Raw genomic sequence first — 20,665 nt, forward strand, 5'->3', positions numbered from 1 at the left:
TCTAAAGCTCTGCATACAATAAATTATATTTGAAGTACACTTAAAAAATCATTTTCAGTTCTCTATAAAGTTGAATATTGTTTTAAAATATGAAGGGTTAGATTTTAGATGTTTATCGTGTAATATTTTGAAACATTCTTATTTAATTTAAAATTTGTCTTTATTTTAAAACAATAAAAGTTTATTAAAATATTTCTTTTTGTCTTCTGTTCTGATTTTCTATTTTCAAATAAAATATTGAAAATTTTGATTGTATATATTGAATTAGGTTCGTAAAAGTCAATCAATAACACCATTTTATTAAGAGAGAATTTTAAATCCATTATATGTCGGTACGAAAAGTTATTTAAATGCATTTATACTTTTAATATGATTTTCAGTTACTTTACATTAATAATACAATTATTAGTATCAATATAATGTTTTCCGATCAACAAAGATAGAAGAAAAACTCACATAAACTATAGATGATAAATTATGTCATGGTAATCAAGAATATAGAAATTTGGGTAGTGACTATTCATCAATATTTGGTTATGTTTTTGGTTAATGATGATGGAAGACAAAACTATTAGAGATAATAAGATATACCAGTAAAAGAGGTTAAGATAAATTAAACAGTCAAAGTCAAAGATGAAACATTAGGGACTAAGGGATGCTATGTTGTTGCTCAGTATTTTATTAAAATGTACTTTACACTGTAAAAAAATACGGACAAAATTACGATAAAAAGCAATGGCACAAAATATTATACAGTAATTTTTATTGTTATAATTATTTAAATATAGTTATTCAATACTTTTTCATTAAATATTACAGAAAAAATTATTGAATATCACGTTTTTTTGTGCCGTAAAAAAAAATAATAAAAAAAGAATTTACGGTAAAATTACTGAATACTGGTACTTTTTACTGCAATTTGATTTGGGATTTTTTACAATGTAGAGAGATAATTTTAAATTCTGATAAGTTGAGAGGTACTATTTTCTGCTGAGACCAATTAAGCCAAAAATAATGGCCATGATCACTTATCTCATAAGTCGACCACTTGTCCACTACCTGATAATCTTAACACCAACAACAAAACATTTAAAAAAAAAAGAAACTTCCAAACTAAATTTTTACTAATTTGTCCGATTTAGCAGATTTTAATATTTCATTATAAAATAATAAAAATAGTAATAATGACAATAATAATAATAAAATTAATAATAATTATCATATAATTAATAATAGTAGAATTAATAATAATAATAATAGAATTAATAATAATTCTATTATTAAAATAATAAACCGTAAAAAAAATACCGTAAAAAAATAATAAAAAAAAAAATTTACGGTAAAATTACTGAATACTGGTACTTTTTACTGTAATTTGATTTGGGATTTTTTGCAATGTAGAGAGATAATTTTAAATTCTGATAAGTTGAGAGGTACTATTTTCTGCTGAGACCGATTAAGCCAAAAATAATGGCCATGATCACTTATCTCATAAGTCGACCACTTGTCCACTACCTGATAATCTTAACACAAACAACAAAAAATTTTAAAAAAAAAGAAACTTCCAAACTAAATTTTTATTAATTTGTCCGATTTAGCAGATTTTAATATTTCATTATAAAATAATAAAAATAGTAATAAGGACAATAATAATAATAAAATTAATAATAATTATCATATAATTAATAATAGTAGAATTAATAATAATAATAATAATAGAAATAATAATAATAATATAATTAATAATAATAATAGAATTAATAATAATAATAATAATAATAATAATAATAATAATAATAATAATAATAATAATAATAATAATAATAATAATAATAATAATAATAATAATAATAATAGTAGAATTAATAATAATAATAATAATAATAGAATTAATAATAATGAAATTAATAATAATAATAATAACAATATAATTAATAATAATAGAATTAATAATAATGGAATTAATAATAATAATAATAACAATATAATTAATAATAATAGAATTAATAATAATGGAATTAATAATAATAATAATAATAACAATATAATTAATAATAATAGAATTAATAATAATGGAATTAATAATAATGGAATTAATAATAATAATAACAATATAATTAATAATAATAGAATTAATAATAATAATAGAATTAATAATAATAATAGAATTAATAATAATAGAATTAATAATAATAGAATTAATAATAATAGAATTAATAACAATAGAATTAATAATAATAATAGAATTAATAACAAAATTGCAGGCCTGGATAGGACATTGGGTTCGTGTTCCTGAGAACGAGAGTTCACATCACGCCGGCCGAAATGGTGACTGATGCACGTAAATCTGTCGAGGTCACAAAGTTCTCCAAGATCCCATAACTAATGAATAACTCAATGAATACTAAATTGGAGATTGATAATTCTTTGGTGCAGGTCAAAATTATGATCTGTGGTTGAATAAACTGAGTAGGATTGGGTGCTTCCAGTAATACCGACTGTGACGTGAGTGTAGCTGAAGCCATATTTTTGGCTATAGATTTCGCCAGAGAAAAAGCAAGAAACGCACCCTCTGACTTAAAAATTCGCTTGATTCCAAGCAGGCTTATTGGTATTGGTAAGTATGCTTATTGGTATTGGTATACTATTATTGGTGACATAAATAACAACAACGGCAACAATATAACAATAATGTAAATTATTAAAGATATAGAAATGCATCAAACCTCAATTATTTTTAGTTATTGAAAAAAAAAATTTTTTTTTTTAGACGTATTAAAAATGTTCTGCATGCATTCAAGAACAAGAAGCTAGAATTAAATTTTACTTGTATGAACTGTGGGCTGGAATTAAATTTTATTATTAAGGCAACAAAGTCCATTCTGGTGACTTAGGAATGCAGAAAACTATTGAAAATTTCATTCACCTTACAGAAAAGAAAATGTTTTACCCACTGCATAGAAAAAAGGCCTTTTCAAGCATGTTTTGTAAAATATTTAGAAATCTACGTTATTAATGTCAAAAAATATCCTCAAAAAACATCACTAAATCACTTCATTTTACAGTAAATAAATTCTTAAGAAATACTAAAAACATAAATATAACTTTTTTTATTTTTTTATAATATCGTAAAAAATGCCCCAGAAATAACAATAGTTTCGAACATAATTTCATAATGGACCAATCACATGCTTAATAAAAAAGAGACTTTAAATATGTAACTTTACTTCGTAACAATTAGTCTCTCGCCATCATAATAAAAATTATTTAATCGACTCAATGACAGATTTAAATAAATTCTTGTAACAATAAAAACAGGACACCCGGTGGCTGAGCGGTAGCACTTCGCGCTGTCGTGCCACAGGTCCCTGGTTCGATCCTCGGACCGGGCAAGGTTGACTCAGTCTTTCATCCCTTCAGTGAGTCGATAAATGACTACCAAGCATGCTTGGGAACTAAACACTGGGGGTTCCGCTTTCGGCTGACCACCTGGCCGGAACATCTGCTCCTGCACCCCAGAGTCCAAGGTCTAGAAAACTGAGATGGGTATAGTTATAGTCGGCTTGGCCCTCTAGGAGCTGTCGCGCCACTGAGTTTAGTTTAACAATAACAACAGTAACAATGATAATTGTTCTCATTTAATAGTTTAAAAAAAAATTAGGGCCGGATAGCCTGGTTGGCAGTTCGCTGGACTCTCGCCCGTGAGAACGGGAGTTCGAATACAGAAGTCCCAATGTAGTAAATGGTGACTGGTGCGCGTTAAATCTGTCGGGTTACAGAGTCTTCCATGTTCCCATAACAAATTATACTGGGGTACTGAATTGGAGATTGATCGCTCTCTGGTCCAGGTCAAAATTACTATCTGTGAATGAATGAATGGATGTATAAATGTATCCGCCCTATAAACGAGTATGGCGTATGAGTGTGGCAGAAGTCGCTTTCTTGGCCATAGATGGCGCCACTGGAATACAACAACAGCAAAATAATTTTAAAATATATTAATCACGCTCTTCACAAAACCCATTATAAAAATTACTTCAGTTTAATGTAGTTATTCTCTCGTTATCACAATGCAAGTTATTTTATGTGACTTAATAAAAGATTTATATGAATATAACAATAACAGTAACAACGATTGTTTTAATAAATTACATAGTTTCAAAATTAATTTTAAATTAAATTAATCACGCACTTTACAAAACACAGAATAAAAATTTCTCCAATTTTATACAAATATTCTCTCGTTATCATAATGCTAATTATTTAATCAGACATAATGACAGATTTCTATAAATTATAATGACAAGAATATCAGTAATAGCAATAGTTGTACTTACGTAATAGTAATAGAATTAATGTTAAAATAAACTAATCTCGCATTTATGAAAACTTATAATAAAAATTACATTAATATCATAGAAAAAAGTAAATATTATAGTAAAATTATAGTAATGCAAATTATTAAATCAGATATTATGACAGATTTACATAAATTCTTGAAGTTGACTCTTAACATTTAGTTTTAAATAATTTCCGCCTATTTATATTTATTTTCTGAAAATAAGTACCTAGAACAAACAAACTAGAGATATTTACCGACTTATCTGTTTCATGCTTATACAAATAGTCTGAAGTCTTAATATTTGATCCGCATTCAAATGAGCTAGAGCCTTACTTTAAAGCTTTAAAAATACTTTTCTCGAACAACAAGCATTATGTTTGCCAAGTTTGAAACTCGTTAATTTGCAAATATTACGTGCACTCAAGATTAATGTTTAGGGATCTTTAAAGTAAAGCGAATTTCTAAACTTTATAAAACTCCGTGACGACTTTTACAAAACCTTATAGCATTTCTGCATAACTAAATATAGCATTGAAGTCAGCAATATTTACTTGTGAAGCTTACTGAAATGAAAATTAAAAATAAAATATGAGTTCGATAATATCTAGATTAATATATTAGTTTGAGATTAATTAGATTCCTTAATGAGGATAGCCATGCTTATTTTTATTAAAAAATGCTTTCCCCAATAGCTACTTTTGAGAAACAAATTATAATTCAAAACTCTACAATACTTTTTTAAAGTATCACGTTAAGGAAAAAAAATTCCATATCAAATTACGGTAAAAAGTACTAAAGTGCCAGTATTTATTATTGTCAAATTCATTTTTACCGAAACATGATACGGGACAAAAAACTGATATACCGTAATTTTAACAATGATAATGACCGTAATATCTCAAAATTTCTGTAATTGAATAAATATTACTGCAATAATTACTGTATTTTATATTAAGTTTAAAATGGATTAAAGAGATTTTATGACTCTGTAAAAGATTACAGATCAATTGCGGTAAATCAGTCAAATCCATTTTTCCCGAAACTTAAAAGTCGGGAGCAAACTTTATACTATATAAACATTTTTGTAGGATAGTTACATGAACCTATAAAGTAAAACCAAATTGTAAGAAAGTGTAGGAATCAATCTCATTGATTTTTACAACTTATCGATTTTTCTACTTAATTTAAATAAAAATTCCATGCTTAAGCAGAAAACCAGAGCTAAAAATTCCAAAGCAATATTTATGCCACGTAAGCATAATAGTTGAACTAAAAAAATTCTGAATCAAATTACGATTAAAGTACTTTTTACTGGTACATATTATGGAGCAAAAATCAGAATTACGGTATATTATTTTACGGTAAAATTGGATTTTATGGTAATATGGATACTACTGATGATGATCCCAATTTGCCGGTAAGCTGTATCGTAAATTGACCAGGAATTTTTTACAGTGTCCACTTTAGGCAGTATTTAATAGTTGTAAAAATGGTATTTCTTTGTTCTCTGAGAAAAAAAAGTATTATCAAAACTACCAGAATATGGTAAAATTTACAATGTTTCTGGCCCCATGGAAACACCCAAAAACTAGGTAAATTTTGCCGAAGCACTTTGGTAATAATTTCAGTAAAATTAACAATAAAATCTGGTTTTATGATATGTGATAAAATTTGGTTATTTTATCATGACAACTTAGAGCCAGGCATAAAAACTATTTATCCTGTTAAACTTACTTTTCTGTTTCATATTTTTTACTAAACTATAATTTCCGTAAGGTAATAAGAACTATAATTTTGTAAAACAGAATCAGTTAACGGTTATCATTTGAATGAAAAAAATTCCAAATGAATGGTTTAAATGCCGTTTCTGTTGGACTTACAGAATTAAAGCTTTTTTTTTAAATCAGAAATGCCATAACCATACAGTGCGATAATTTTGCCAGAATGTTTTTCTCCGTATAATATGATTAAATTTTAATGGTTTGGTAGCCTAACTTTAAACATGCAAGTTAATAAATGCAGATGATGTTTTAAGTTACGAAATCTGAAGCAAAAATTTTCTTAATGCGAATAAATGTATTTTTCTCCCAGACGGATTAGGTTATTGACCCTCGAAATGTGGGGGATAACCGCTATCTGATAACATGGTCCCAACAATTTAGGCAGGAAAACAGTCGAAACCTGAATTGTAAAGTTTGCCAATAATTTTACATCTTTTCAAGTAGCAAAATACAAAATTTTAGCAAAATTTGTCGAATAATTTTCGAAAATCAAAATTCAAATTATACGTTTTTTTTTAATAAACCAACTCAAGTTTTTCGAAACTTTTAGATTCTTTTTTTCTTTTCATTTCAAGCCAAACACCTTATTATTCATAACTAGATTCAAGCCTCAAATCATATTCCTAGCGGTCCCATTTAGGTTGGTTAATCGGTACCTACTGTGATTAGCATATTTATCATTATAATATCATTATTTTGAATACAAACAAACTTTAAAAATGTTCCAATTCAATTCATGTCGCAATTTAACAAAACCAGAAAGATTAAAATATTGTAAATTGTCAGCCTTAGTGAATTATTCACTGTTCGTTTTTAACGCCTTATAATCTACCATTCCGTGCTCTTAGAACAGTTTTTTTTGTTTTTCTCAGTCTTAAAGGTATATCTAAAACTTGTCATCTAATATGAAGAAACATAACACCGCAATTTGTCTTCATCTATTTTATCTGTCACCTTCTCTCATTTCTTAGAATTCTTTATTAGACTACTTGAAATGTCATGGAGCATGAGTTTTTAAGATCTTTGGTTGCCTGTTGGGTTTCCTTATTACGAAAATCTTTCCTCATTATATCTTTCATATGTATTATGTAAGCTTACGGATATAGCTTTTTCTAAAACGTGTGCTGATTTTGTTTCATGATTAGCGCCTTATTTTTACGAATTGTTTATGTTTACAGTAAGAAGAAATTACTTTTGATTATTTATTTGTGAATCGATATACAGCGAAATACTGTAGAAAAATGGATACTCAAGTATCACGAAACTTTCTTCGATTTTAAAAATATTTCGTCAAAGTGACGAAATAAATCTTTACTTCGTCGAGGAAACGAATTTCGTCAGAGTTAAAGAGACATTGCGTCATAATATTTCCTGCACCAAGAAAAAATATCAAGTACCTAATGTATCTTCCTTTTTCTAATAATCACTTCATCTTGGGCACTATGTAGGTGGCACAACACAAAAACGACAGATAGAATAAAGAGATAATCGAAGTGGGATTCAAAAATCGAATCTACCTGGTACACTCCATGACCACTATACCACCGGTGGTAGGCCTAATTTGTCACTTCATTTCCGATTGTGTTGTCTTTTTTCTAGTTTCGTTATTCTAGTTAACAATCCCGTACAATACGCTGCATTCGAATTAAGGAAACATTTTTTTCATATATTTGAAAGTTTGCGTTTCGTCACAAATCACGAAATTCCGTGACGAAATGATTGTCAAAATAGACGAAATACTTACCAAGGATTTCTGAATCGTCAGTTTAGATGAAACAGTTTTATTTCTAAGGATGTGTCATTTTTGTTTCATGATTAGTTTGCTAATTTTACCGATTGTTTGTGTTTACAATAAGAAAAAAACTTTTGGCCTGCACCAACCACTATGGTAGACGGATCATGAGGGAAACCGGGTTCGATTCCCAGCGATGACTGATACGAATTCCGAATCCGGCTTAAACCGACCACAGTGCTGCCGTAAAAGTATCCTCAGTGGTAGACGGATCATAGGCTAAAGTCCCATTGCCTGGTTTTCGTGATTTTCCTTTCCCTGTAACGCAAGTGCTGGTTGCTTCCATTAAAGAGTCCTACACGGAGGCAAATTTCTCCCAATACTTGATCCAGGAGTTCTCTTGTCTTCTACATTGAGTTCAAAATTACAAGGCTACGGAGTTGAACATTAGTAGTAGTAAACCCAATAAATTGGGTCGTCTGTGCAACGATAGTTATAAAATAAAATGATTGATCCAGGAGTTTGTTTGACTTCTGAATAGGGTTCAAAATTACAAAACTATGGAGTTGAATATTGAAAGCCACAAACTCGAAATTGGGAAGATTTTTCAACGCCAGTTTTGAAATAAAATAAAAATTTGTTAAGATTACTTTGCGCAAACTAAAAAACTTTCACGTCGCAGATAGCGTATTCATACATTATCAGATTGTATAACAAATAATTTATCTCTAACAAGGAAAGCTTTTATTGTTAATAATTTGTCAATTGCAATAGTTTGCTTATAGTTTTTGCATTCTAGAAAAGGAACTAGTAATATATGTATAGATATAATTTTTGCCTATTTTACTCTGATAATAATAAAAAAAAAATTCTTTTCCAAATATATACATTTTTCAAGAAAAATATATATTTTAAATATATCGTTAAATATATTTTATTTAGCATGACATAATTCTCCATGCAGTCACTGAAGCAAGCTTCACAGTGTTTACCGATGAAATTTAGCTCCGAAAATTGCACTTTTTGGTGAGCAAGAAACTAAATTTGCGACATTTTTATACAAAGAACGCAATTTTCATTGCAAATATAACGAAATGTGGTTATTCTATATGGGACAGCATTTATATACTCAATATGATTGGCAAGTTGCACTTCGGATATTATTTCTGCGAAATTACTTTGGTATAAAAAAAAGTATGGCACTTTTTCTTAATAAATACGCCATTCATTGAAATCTATCGCTGCTAACTTGACATAAATTCGATTAGTTTGAAAATGTAATAAATTCTTCTGAGGCATGTTAGCAAAGACGAATTCACTGAACATTATTTCTAAGCAACCTATTCAAAAATAAATCGAATCTGATAAGGAAAATATATTTCCCTTTTTTTAAAAAAGGTTATTTAATTGACTTCGCTTACAAGAGGGAAAATGTATGATTCATTTTAATTTAGTGACTAATATCTCTTTAACCCTTTGGCACAGAATTTTTATTAAACTTATTTTTTTATTATTTCGTGTTAATTTGGATCAAAATAAGTGAAAAATACAGTATTTAGCATTTTAATAATTTATGATTATGAAATATTGCATGAAATGCAGGCGACCTTTTCTGCGTTAATGGTAAAACCTTCCAAACATTTTTTTTAAAATTGCACTTTTTGCAATTATTTATTTTAAGAGAAACAGTTATTCATCTTTGAAATTTCTTTGATTTACAAAATCCATTATCAGTTAAACTTTAAACATGAATGAAAAAAAAATTCAAATTACTTTTTTTAGATGTTATATTTTAGTATAATACTGCTTAACTAAAAAAAAAATCAAGATTTTTCAGCTCTCACGATAGATGGAACTACTAAATATACTAATGAAATCACATTCTACGGTTTACTTGACAAAACGCAACACAACCACAATCTAACCTAGCGAAAACCTAATAAACAAAACATAATACAACCACTTCATGCCCGATTTCTGATAAAAAACTTAAAATAATCCAGCCCCAATGTCCAGCTACATTTCATTTTTACGGCTTTGAAATAATGCTTGTTGCAAATAGTTAAAAACCATATAGTTTTCGGTTCACAGTTTTTTAACCATACCAGTTATTAACGGTTTCAAAGACGTAAATGTAAGGAAATATTTCTAATTGTAAATTATACGGCTAAATTGGATGTATGGACTGCTGATGATATTTCACAGTAATTGCTGAAAAATGTTATAATTATGAAGTGTTGCAAGTAAAAGGTATCCTTAAATTTTACGGTGATATGTTTTAATAAGCAATTATATATATATATATATATATATATATATATATATATATATATATATATATATATATATATATATATATATATATATATATATATATATATATATATATATATATATATATATATATATATATATATATATACCTTACTTATATATATATACTTACTTATATATATATTTAGTAGATATCTTCGATTCCTACTAAATCTGAGTTTTTAAGAAGATGCACTCTAAGAAGTAATAATATTTATGAAAATTCCACCATGTTTGAGCTATATATTTTTTTATTTACATATTTTACAAATTAAGCTACAAAATTAGCCATTTCAATCATCACTTTTCCTAATTTAAAAATAAGAAAAATAAGAAAATATCGATATATAAAAGTAAGAAAATTACACTTACTATAAATTCAAGAATCACCTACTTTTAAATTTTTTTTCTCTAGTTCAACCGTTAAAAAAATGCTTACTTCTGAAACATTTTTTAAGTATCAACTACTAAAAATTATATTTTCGCAGTTGAGATCACCCATTGCATTTTACGTTCTTGCTTTTTTTTATTTTCTACAAAAATTATATCTATTACAATTAAAGAAATAATCCTTTTAAAGATTAACAAAAATTTTATATTTTACTTTTACTGCCATAAAATATTCTACAAGATTAATATTTTTATTTCTTTTTGGAAACATATTTATTCTAAAACTGTCTAGAATAAATAGAGCCCTGATATAAAAACAGAAAATTATGAAGTGTTGCAAGTGAAAAGTATCCTTAAATTTTACGGTGACATGTTTTAATGACCCTTACTTAAAACTACTCTACCGTTATTGTTATGTGCCATTTTGTTTCTTGCTTTTAGTAGCCATGAAAAAGAAAGTTCAACTTAAGGTTGTTCTTACTCTCATAAAAGTCAACGACCGATTTACTTTTATAAGTAAACACAGACGTGTTTCAGATCTTATGTTCTTCAAGAGAAAGTTTTATTTCTGCTTAGATAAGAAATCTAACATGCACCTAATTGTTATTCTTTAAATTTTGTATTAGAAAAGATGCCAATTGGAAAAGAGAAATTAGAGTGCTTAAGCCATGAGGATAGGCATAGTATTCTTTTTAAAAAATGTAATATTTAGATTTAAAACTTTACTAAATCCTAATATATATATATATATATATATATATATATATATATATATATATATATATATATATATATATATATATATATATATATATATATATATATATATATATATATATATATATATATATATATATATATATATATATATATATATATATATATATATATATATACGAGGGTGGTCCATAAAATAAGGTTCCCAACGAATTTTCACAATGAAAAACATGTTTATTGGCATTGAATAATACAAGTTTGGAAAGCTTAGACTTCTCTCTTTTTTTCGGCATAATCGCCGTTTAGATCAATGCATTTTTACATGCAGTGTACCATCTTCTTTATGCCTGAGTCGTAGAACTCTGCCGCCGCTCCGCGAAGATAGCTTAAAACAGACAGAATTTGCTTTAACTTCTTCGGCTTTGGCGAGCATGGATGCTTCCACTAACGGGACTGTTCTTTTGTTTCCGGTGTCATGTAGTGGACCCAAATCTCGTCCCCAGTGACAACAGAGTCCAAAAATTCCTTGCCATCGGTTTCGTAGGCATGAAGAAATTCGCAGGCGGTTTCCACACGTTGCCGTTTGTTGTCATAGTCATCCGTCCGCATTTTCGGGACCCACCTTGCCCAAACCTTGGCATATCCTAAGCGGTCTCTCAGAATGTTGTGAATGCAGGACTTACTGACAACAGGGATCATCTCGCTGAGGTTCCGAACCTTCACCCTTCGATCTTTCAGCATTGCTTCTTCCACTTTCGCAATCGCTTTGTCCGAAAACGATGGCCGACCAGAATGTTGTTCGTCATGGACGTCTGTAAGTCCGTCTTTGAATTCTCTGCACCATTTGCGTACAGTTTGCACACTCATACACTCTTCCCCGTACGCCTCACAGAGTTGGGAATGAATGTCCACCGGAGGAACGTTTTTTGCACTCAAAAACAAATCACAGAGCGTAATTCGCACCTGGCGTGAGAAACAAATGGAAGCTTTATCTTTCACGGCTACCAAGACAAGAATTAACGTTGTAGATACCTCGCAGGGGCGGGAACTGGGGCAAAGGGAGCTAAGTTACACGCCAGTCTCAACAAATCCCGCTTAACAGCGTTCCTAGCATCCACAGCTCCTTGGGAACCTTATTTTATGGACAACCCTCGTATATATATATATATATATATATATATATATATATATATATATATATATATATATATATATATATATATATATATATATATATATATATATATATATATATATATATATGTATATATAAACATAAAACGCCTAAAACGAATACCAGGAGGATTGGTAAATGCGATATTTCAAAATAGACAATAAATATAAAATTACTTATACAATGCGTCGATATCGCTAAAAGATAAAAATGCAATCGAAAATGAGTTTGAGCTAAAAGAAAGGAAGCAGAAAACAAACTTACGAACTTGAAGTAAAAGTTAAAATGCCTTAAAAAATATACAAATCTAATAGCTAACGAAAATTTCCTAAGAAGAAAAAAGTATTAAATCGTGCTTATAGCTCAAATTGTAAAAATAATTTGTAAAAATATATTTGGTAAAAAATATATATGAAGCAAATTATATTTCAGAGCTGCCATCTATGAAATAAACACTTTAATAAAATATTAATTGGAGACATTAAGTGACAAAACCCTTAATAGAAAGAAAAATTCAAAAAAAAAAATATTTAAAAAAGCAAAAATTTATTAAAAAATTAAAGAAAAAATAACAACTTTTAAATCGTTAATCGTTTTATAATTTAAATTACAGACGTAAATTAGTATATTAATCCTTATTCTTGCATTCTTTCGTAACAGTAAAGTCTACACGTATTAACTTCATTCATCTGGTTCATAAACCAGAGCCCATTCCATACTTACGAAAAAAAAAACTTTTTAGTAATAATAATAATAAATAAAAATAAACAGTTTATTACTCTGGACAGTTAAAATTAAATAATTAAAGTTGTTTTATAGAGGCTACAATTTATTTAGAAGTTTACTAAATAAATTAATTGATCCAGTATAAAAGGTTATGCATCCGCACTATTCATTATAATGTTTAATTCCATAGATTCTTAACCCAATCCAGGCTACTCCTTGATCAAGCATTGAGACAAACTAGACTTGATGAAGGAATTTTTGATTTAACTGCATTTACGTTGCATGAGGAGTAAAACCACGAAAACCTCTCACTGTTTGATCGACGGCAAGGGGACTCTAACCTATGATTCGTCTACTGAGGATATTTTACTTTAGCACTGTGGTCGGATCGAGCCGGGGGCATAATTCTTATCAACCAGCCACCAATGGATTTCGAACCTGGGTCAGCTTATTGAAAAGCAGACGCTCTTCCCCCTGAGACCTCGTGGCTAATATGAAGATATATGGTAAATCTTTTATGGCATAAAAATATATTGTGAAATATACATTATGGGATTAAAACTTATAGAAGTTAATAAGCATATCACTGCCGACGGAATTTTCTATTGTTATAATATATACCATTGGCTGTCATTGTCGCCAGGAACAAAGGAGTATGTTATAGTTTAGTTTAGTTAGAAATTAAAATGATGAAAGCTTCTTTATTTTTATTTTATTTCGATAAGTCTCATTAATTTTACATTATATAGTTCAAGTTGGATTTTGTGGCTTTTCTTTCTATTGGTACGAGGGTTGCTATTTATATTTCTGGCCTTGGCAACAGTAAGTGTTGCTAGGCGACCGCAGACGATTTTAATCGAAAGTTTGATATTTTTAAACATAAATTCAGCAAACGATTTACCATTATAGCTTCATTTGTGTTGTTGACAGTAAATTGAAAAGTTCTTCTCTTTCAAAAAATGGAATTGAATCGTGAACATTTACGTGCCATTATTTTTCATAACTTTCGACGTGGATTGTCAAGACAAGAGTGCTTCGATGAACTTAATTCTTTATTCAGCAATAAAGCGCCATCCTACAGCACTGTAAAAAATTGGTATAACGAATTTAATCGTGGTCGATGTTCGATCCAGGACGAATCCCGTGCAGGTCGTCCAAAATCCGTTGTTGTGCCAGAAAAGATCGATGCTGTGCTTGAACTGATAAAGCAAGATCGTCATGTGACATACCGTGAAATAGAGGCGTCTTTGGACATTAGTATGACTAGCATCAATAAAATATTACATGAACATTTGAGCGTAAAAAAAATTTGTTGGCGTTGGATCCCGCATAATCTGACAAACGCTCAAAAAAAGGCTCATGTCGATTGGTGTAAGGAAATGTTGGAAAAATGCGTTCAAGGTACATCAAAGGCTGTGTATAACATCTACACAGGTGACGAATCATGGATCTATGCATAGGAGCCGGAAACAAAACAGCAATCAACTGTATGGGTCTTCCAAGACGAGGCAAAACCAACAAAAGTTGTTCGAGGAAGAAGCACATCGAAACAAATGATTGCCCGTTTCTTCGGCATTAACGGTCATATGGCAACAGTGGCGTTAGAGCAACGCAGGACGGTCAATTCTGAATGGTACACGACCATTTGTTTGCCAGAAGTCATCGGAGAAATTCGAAAAAAAGCAGAAGAACAGGCGAATCATTCTTCATCATGACAATGCGAGCTCTCACACAACGACTCAAAGGCACTTCCGACGGAGCGAAAGATCGAACTGATGGGTCATCCGCCGTACAGCCCTGATTCGGCACCCAATGACTTCTTCTTATTCCCACACATCAAAATAAATTACGTGGATTTTCGACCCCCGAAGAAGCGGTTGATGCATTCTAAACGCATGTTTTGGAGTTACCTCAATCGGACTGGAAAAAGTGCTTTGAAAATTGGTTCAAACGCATGCAAAAGTGTATTGATCATCATGGAGAATATTTTGAAAAACAATAAAACCAATTTCGATCCTACATATTTGTTTTTTCATTATTAGGCCAGAAATATAAATAGCAACCCTCGTATACTATTAGTGATTTCGCGGAAATTTGTTTAATTGTTATATTTCCATATTCAAAAAAATTGTTAATAAATAAATAAATAAATAAGATGGTATTCAATCTGTTAACTGTGAAAAAAACCTGTTTATTAACCTGTTTTTTTCACAATTTATTTTCAAGTTATAAGAATTGCAACTTAGTTGTGTTTTGGAAAAATTTTAAAATTATTAGTTTCCATTATTTAATTATGCATTCAAGCTATAATTATATTTTGGAAACAAAAATTTTATAAGTGAATATAAATACTACTGAAATATTACTTAAATATGAATATAAAGACAAATATTTTTACTTAGGCGAAGTTACACTAATAATGTTTCTTACACTAATAATGATATGAATCCTGAACCGAAATGGTAATCTTAATTGAAAAATGGTGATCTATGTTAATCGGTCATTAAATAAGCTCTTATATCTCTTCATAACAATAGAAATTGCTTAAAAGTGTTTTATGACTGTGAAAAATGTCGTAAAAAGATTTATGATCGTGTGTTTAAATAGAATCGATTTAAAAAGGACCATTGAAATGGTATATAGCCTTTAATGGTATGGCCTCAATTTTAAGCAACATCTAAAGTCTGAGTTATCATTTTAAGAATAAATGTTTCTTGGTATTTCTGCAATATTATTATGGTGTTTATAAATATTTTAAGACCATAGTTCGGGTGAATAAAATTAAAATGTTCAGTATTTAAACCATTCATGTGGTAATTTTTCCGTTCATATGATGTACCAGAAATTCTGGTTTTTAAAATTCTAGTTCTTATGACCACGAATTTAGTAAGAAATGCAAAACTTCAAATTAAATTTAACGTAATAAATTGTTTTTATGCCATACTCTAAAGTATCACGATGAGATTATCGAATTTCACAGCGATTACCAAATTTGATCATGTATCATAAGACTATATTTTAATGTTAATTTTGCCAAATTCATAACCAAAGCACTTCGGTAAAAATTACCGAGATTTTCGCATGGAGCCAGAAACACGGTAACTTTTACCATATTCTGATTGTTATGATAATATATTTTTCTCATTATATCATATAATAATATCATCATATAACATAATAAATATTTGTAACACCATATTTACCATGCCCAACTAAAAATCATAAAATATTTGAAGAAATTTTGAACAATCAGTAATTGGTTTAGTTAAATAAGTTAGTAAAAGTTTAATGGAATGATTTTGTTTACATTGTAACTAATCAAAACAAATAATAATACAAAGCAAAACCAAATTTCATTTATTTGACAATTTTTTCCGTTGATTTTTATTGAATTGAATTTATTGAATTGAATTTATCGAATTTATTGAATTGAATTTAAAAAAAATAATTTTACTGTTTCGTGAGAATTATGAGGGGCATGTTTGTTTAAATAAAAAAGTTTACTTAGTAATTCGCTTTTTTTATTTATTTAATTATTTGTATTATGCAGAATGTTTGCTATTATTTCGATGGGCTAGCACAGAGTTCCCCCCAAGCAAAAGTTCACTTATTTCGCCTATCTGCAGTTCATTTATAATTACAATTGATCCCTTTGAGCCATGATGGCTCAGGGGATAGAGAGTTCGCCTTCCTATGAGGCGAACCGGGCTCGAATCCCAGTCAATACGAATTCCGCATCCGGCTTGCATCGACCACAGCGCTGACGTGAAATATCCTCAGTGGTAGACTGATCATGGGTTAGAATCCCCTTGTGGTCAGCCAAACCGTGGGAGATTCTCGTGGTCTTTCTCTCCATGTAACGCAAATGCGGGTTAGCTCCATCAAAAAGTCCTCCACGAAGGCAAATTTTCTCCAATACTCGATCCAGGAGTTTCCTTGCTTTCTGGATTGGGTTCAAAGTTGCAAGGCTATGGAGTTGAACATTAGTAGTCGTAAACCCATACAATTGGGTCGATTGTTCAACGTCAGTTATGTAATTGATCCCTTTATAAAGGTCGAAAGCTTTATGTTTCAGGGATGTGTCTGGTAAAATAAAATTCAATTATTAGGGAGCCGTGGTGATCGAAATTTCAAAAATATTTTATTTTGCTGGTAGGATTTTAATCAAGGATCTTCGAATTCGTAGTAGGATGCTCTAACCTCCACAGTTAACCACCCCAGTCCAGGAAGAGTTAGAAAGCTTTTTATAATAGCCACCACGATGACACATCATGACATATATACCATTGACTTAAAAGTTTTTAGAGGATAGCGAAATAAGCAAAAAGTCAAATTACTGATCTCCTGACTAAGCTACCCAAGTCAAAATTCCTGATGGTCCCATCAAACCATTTTGATGGTTTATGTTGGTTTCAGTGTGATTCATGATGGTCCAACATCATTTGATGGTAACCATCATCCAACATATTCAATTACGCTTTCATGGTTTTTGATATGCCAGCAAACTTCTATCACTCCATGATTTAAAATCTACTTTAATACAATGATGGTTAACCATCAAGAGAAGTTTGATTCTCATGGATCCATGATAATCCAAGATGGACCAAGATGGTTCCAACTATACGTTTCCATGATGGTTTAATGGGAATTCTCGTTGGTTCTCAGGAATATACCATCAAAGCAATTTTTATTTTATTTTGGACATTCATAAATTAGTCCAAATTCCCACATTGGAATGAGGGTTGTTCATGATCGTTCCAAAATTTGATTTCTCAGAAACTATGATGGAAATTTCTGATGGCTTAACAGGTACAAATCATCCAAACAAGTTGCTATTCTTATGTCGGACCATCATAAATCAGTCCGAATTCCTACATTGGGGTGATGGTTACTTATGTTGGTTAAAATCAAAAATATAGTTCATGATGGAATTATTGATGGTTCCTATCAAGATTATGTTGGTCCATCAATGAAAAACCATCAAAAATTTTACCTTGGGTATTGGGACCATATTTTCCAATTTGCAAACCCTTGTACGATTGAAGTTGGAGTCATGATGTTTAATTGCAGCTGTTACTAATATATAAAGTTTCCTCATTCTCCCAGGACTGGGGTGCTTTAACTATAGTAGTTAGAGCATCCTACTACAAACCCGGCGTTCCCTGGTTCGAATCCTGTCGGCAGCTAATGAACACTTTTCTCAAACATTTCTCTCTCCACATCATTATGGAGACTATGCACTTTGCTCAGAAATCTGTATGTTCTGTTTTAATTTTGATTAAGCCATTATGCTCAATAATTAGCATGCGGATTTTTCTAATTCGACTAGTTCGGAGCTAGTTAGATGCATTTTGGTTCAATTTCAAGAAATAATTTTTTAAAGTGAGTCTAAGTATAATAATTTCTTAATACAGTACTTTTGTGACGAATATTTTAGTTTTAAAAGTGCTAAATCTGACATACTTACTGTATTTTTGGATTAAATACTAATATTAAGTTGTTTCTATTTAAATACTTTATGTTAAGTCGAAGTTTTTTCTACAGCTATTTTCAATTATTTATTTATCTTTTTATTTATTTTTTACAATTTAAAAGCAATACCTGATTTACATACGACGTTTTTTTTACATAAAATTATAACAGATTATTACCGCATTAAAAAAGCTATTTTAAATGCAAAAGGGATTAAATTTCTACCGTTAAGCTTCTTAATGGGAACATCCTTTAATAAATATACTGCTATGAATAGAAATAGCGAAAATGCTTTTAAAATAATTATCTTTATGAATAATTAATTTTATGGAATTCAATTTATATTATGACACAATTATAAAAAAGAAACTACGTATGAAAAAAAATAGATTTTCACATTGCTCTCATTATATTATTATATAGGATTAAAGGATTTAAATTAATAAAAGCTGTAACAAATTTACTTTATGCTTGTGGTAAAGTGAGAATTCTTAGCCAAAAAACCATAGTTAAACCGTTTATTTTTTTAAAAAAATTCCTTCGAAATTTAATGCGATTAAAATTAAAAATCGCAGGGAAAGATTATAGCTATTGTAAATCGCACTGTGAAGATTGTGATTGCATATTTTTTTGAATTAGATGTGCTACCCAAAAAATTATGTAAAGAAATTTATTTATTTCCAGTTAACACGAAATAGAGATTTTGAACTAAACGAGCAGCTGGAAGATTGTAATTTAAATCTAAACAGCTAAAACGAGATAAACTTGCACCAAACACTAGTCCATTCACGCCATACGAGAATTATTTTCACTTCCAAAAACACTAGTGATGGCGTGTTTTAGAGATCACCAGTAGTTGCTTTGCTATCAAGAATGAAGCTTGCGAGAGTTTGTTTTTGTTTACCCTGCTGGTATACTGGCGATTCTCACGAAATACGACAATTGACAGCTTTTTATTCCAAGATCTAATACTATACTATTAAAGTAACTTTTTTTCTTCAAATTTTAATTAATAGCAATGATGTTAGCATTTTAAAGTGACTTTGCACTAGTATTGAATGTTTTGTAGGTTTCAAAAATTTAATTTAATTTGAAAATGTCATTTTCCTGGTATGCCACAAACAATATTTACAATAATAACAAGTTTCAAAACTACCCAAACATTTTTTAATATCTTTTTTTTTATCTCAAATGTCGTAAGAATTTCAAGAATATATGCAGAGGAAATTACTTCCAAAATCTAATTAAATTTTTTTTAATGTAAATAATTTGATTGTAGCATGAAAATATATCATTCTGATGAAATATGAAAATATATCGCTTTCATCACAATACAGAATTTTTTTTTTTTAATCTTTTAAAATTTGTATTTATTTATTTTAATTTTTTGTAATTTTGCCTTACTTATCGGTATATATTACAGAAGCTGACCATAGAAAGAGTGCACCGGATGCGAATTGCCAAACCATACCACGGATTGGAAAGGGTTGGCGAAAATTTCTATTGGCGTTAAAGGAGCGTTCTATGCAATATCCAAACAGCTGTGCTCTTAATGTTTTTGTTTTGTTTTCGTTATCGCGTAACATTTAACAAGTTAGATATAGATGCGACGTTTCTTAGTATCAATAAAGCGGATCTTCCAAACAAATTCTCGAATATCATAACAAAGAATGACGAAATCCGCCATTAAATCATATAATGACATCCTAGCTTGGATTGACGCCTTCAGCGATAATACCTGCACATCATGGATTACACGCAGATCTCGTCCAACTGAGACAAAAAACTTATTTGCAGGTACGTGTTCTTTAACTGTTTTATAATTTTTTCTGTAGATATTTGAATAATTTGTTACTAAATTATGCTTTTCTTATCCTCTTAGAAAAGACTTTGTGTGCCATCACAGCAGTTGCAATAAAAGTTACGCTGCTATTAGAAAGACAAAAGACTGCCAGTGCGCTGCTTGCATTTACATAGCCATCAAGCGCTCAACTGCAACTACAAAAAGAAATGTAAAT

This window comes from Parasteatoda tepidariorum, chromosome 10, assembly GCF_982258835.1.
Source record: "Parasteatoda tepidariorum strain Cologne lab strain chromosome 10, Ptep-v5.0, whole genome shotgun sequence".
In the NCBI taxonomy this organism is placed as follows: Eukaryota; Metazoa; Arthropoda; class Arachnida; order Araneae; family Theridiidae; genus Parasteatoda; species Parasteatoda tepidariorum.